Here is a 3,223-nt window from a genome sequence, read left to right as displayed (position 1 = left end):
CCTATCTGGGTACTATGTAATAAAGAATGTTACTCCTGTTGTCTGCTTTGTCAATGTCCTTGCTAAATAGAAGGTTTTATGTATGGGTATTGGTTCATGTGACACATGCTTTGTATGCCAATTGCTTGTTTTACTCTTTTCAGTGCTTTAAAGAGGTAACAGGCATTTTTGTTCTTATTGAGTCTGAGGCTTGAAAGTGCAATGATGGTTGTTTTTGATGGTCTACTCTTCTCCTAATCATTCTGTGCTCAGGTTTACTAAATTTACACAGGTCATGTCAGGATGCAATACCAATACAGAGGTGAATGCTATCCACAGGATTACTTGCAGTGGGTCCAGGGTCCGGCATTTCTGTGGGCTCTTTCTTGATGTGTGCACAGCAAAGTTGGTGTGTACTCATCTTGTGTGTTCCTGTGTTCATATTCACATGGGTACATTAGAATGTGTGCACTTGAGTGGCCATACAGTGTGACTGTCCTGTCTTTGTCAGTAGTGTTGATGTGTGAGTGGCCCTGCAATGCCAACTACACACATATATGACCCAGGTAATGAGTGCCTGTTTGTTTAAATTTTGCTTCAACCATGTGCTTCAGATTGTAGGCACATGGAGGAGTTGTGAGTTGAGCACTGTGCAGTGTGTTGGTGTGTCCTTGCACTCCTGGGGTACACCTACTTGTTGTTGCTGACACTTGTGAGTATGCAGAGTGTGTAACTGCAAAGTATGTGCTCTGTTTTGTTGATGAGCCATGTGCCTTGTTTCTTTATGTGCTCACTTTGCTGACCTGCTCAGCCACACTGACATTATTTGTGGGTTTTCTCATGCATTGCTGTGCCTTGACCCATTTTTGGCTCTAGTATGGTATGTGGTATGAGGAGTCATACCATCCCCTATAGGTGTTTATGATGCCTACACATTGTGAGTGACTCCTCCATGTGTTTTTGCATTGTACACTCCTCACCTGTCCAATACTAATGTACACACCACTTCAATCTCATGGCTTCTACCCCATGCCATGCCAGTGTGTGCGCCTCCCCACCACTTCATATTGTGACACTATACTGTGTGGGGATGATCTGTGTACAGGACCAATGTGCCACTCAGGGCAGATTCACAATTATTTTCATATTATTTTCTACTAGTTTGCAGTCATGGTGGGTCAAGTGCAGTGCATATGTTTGAGCAGCACAGTCCTCTGGTCATTTTGTTTGCTTCTGGGTTTCCTGAGTTAGGAATCTGTGGGTGAAGGCTAAGCTGTATGTGTGTTTGCTGAGGTACTGCTGCCCTTCCTGAGTGTAATGTTATCTATGTGGTTTGATGATTTGTGTTGTGGGAGTTCATAGTGCCGCACTCAGATATGTGTGCTACTGATATTGTAGTTGTGCACACACAGCTTGATGTGCATGCAGTGTTGTCAAAGTATGTTGCCTTGTACTTGCTTGGTGTGCATCCCCCTGATGTCCAGCTGGGTTTGCTATGTGATGGATTGGTATGTGCAACTGTTGTGTTTTCTAATGAAAAGTTCAATGTATGTGTGATGTTCTATTGGTATGACATTGAGTGTGAGTAGTTTGTACATTGTGATGCATTCATATGTGTGTTGCATGTATAGTGTGCATTTCTTGTGTGTATGCCACATGCAGCAATGTGGATTCATGTTCATGAACTTGTTTTGAGTGCACAATAGTGGTTTGTCGTCCTATTTTTGGCCTTTCACTTGTCAGGTTTGTGCATGTGCGTGTTTGTGGTACACTGTGACACAATGTTCACTTGATGACTGGTGTGATGTGTATGTGTGTGTTAGCTGATTTGTCCCTTCAATCCCAGTTATTGTTCATGATTGTTGTTTGAGGAGGCAATTCTTGTTTGTGTTGGGGTATGATGTCTGTGCATTGTTCCAGAGTGACAATGTTGTGTATTCCTGTTCTGTCTCGGGTCACATTGCCTTTCCATTGTTTGGCTGCACATTACTGGGCTTGCTGGAGTTATGAGTATGTTGTTTGTGAATTTGTGTTTGGATATTGTTTTTGTGTCGGCATTGGTTCAGGCATCGCTGGGTGTGATGCTGACATTTGTAGATGCACCCCAGGGTGTGTGATTGGTTGTCAGTGAACTCACAGGACATCATTTGCACCATTATGTATGTTTCTCACAGGTGTTGAATGTTGCAGGTATAAGGTGGATAGATGAAGGGCATGTGTGAAGGTCCTACTTGTGTTTGACAGTCAAGGTGTGTGACAATGAGCCATGTGCTGATAGCATACACATGTCAAGTAAGTTGACAGAGATGTGTTGCTAGTCACTGTATTACTTCGGACACTTCCTATCATTCCTGCGCCGATGCATGGCATTCATTGATGTACCACAGAGGTCACTGTGGTTTAGTTTCCCACACTGTGCCACCCATGTCTGATTTGAGAGCCTAAGGGTGGTGTGATGTGTTCCTCCTCTTGCATGTGATGTACACATGCTGTGTGGCTTGCTCTATGGCTTTCCAGCACTGTCCACTTCACTTTGGGCTAGTACATGTATGGCCTCCATTGCTGCTGACCTATGGTATGTGTATGTGGCAGGGTGTCAGTGTGGGGTCTTTCAGAGGAACTTGACAGGCAGTGTGAACATTGCAGTTGTTGTTCATATTCAGAGTGAGTCTTCATTTCTTAATTATACTCTGTTTGATTCAAATGAGTGGAAGGTAGGTATGAGGTGGAGGGTTGTACAGCCCCTGATCTTCTGTGCAGGGTGTTCATCTTCACCCACACCTCCCCAGTCAATCTACCTTGCCCTTGATGTGTGAGGTGTGAGGTCTAGCCACATCTGGCTGGTAAATTATGCAAGGGGGAAGGCACAGGTGGGGCACACAGCATGTGCCCACATGGGTGTGGGAAGCGTACTGTGGGTAGGGAGAATGTGGAACCCCATGAATCTGGCCAAAATGCCTATGCCTAATACACTGTTTGCAGGTTTTCCCGCGTCTTAACCGCTGCAGTGGCTTGCCCGGGACATAGCAGTGATTTCGCGGTTGATGGATGACCCGGATGAGAAGGTGTTGATTTCAATCAGGGAGGACATGTGTGAGTATATTGGGAGATATGTTCCTGTTTGATGTGGACAGGCACCGTATTTCAGCACAGGAGTTGTGGTTGTATGTGGAGATATGTTTTAATGTACCTGCGGTGTTGACCGCGGCGACGTCTTATTTGCTTGTAGTGGATGAGGTACATC

The sequence above is a fragment of the Lissotriton helveticus genome, chromosome 3_1, assembly GCF_964261635.1.
Source record: "Lissotriton helveticus chromosome 3_1, aLisHel1.1, whole genome shotgun sequence".
Lineage (NCBI taxonomy): Eukaryota > Metazoa > Chordata > Amphibia > Caudata > Salamandridae > Lissotriton > Lissotriton helveticus.
The sequence above is the reverse complement of the archived record's forward strand: the minus strand, read 5'-3'. Positions refer to the sequence as shown.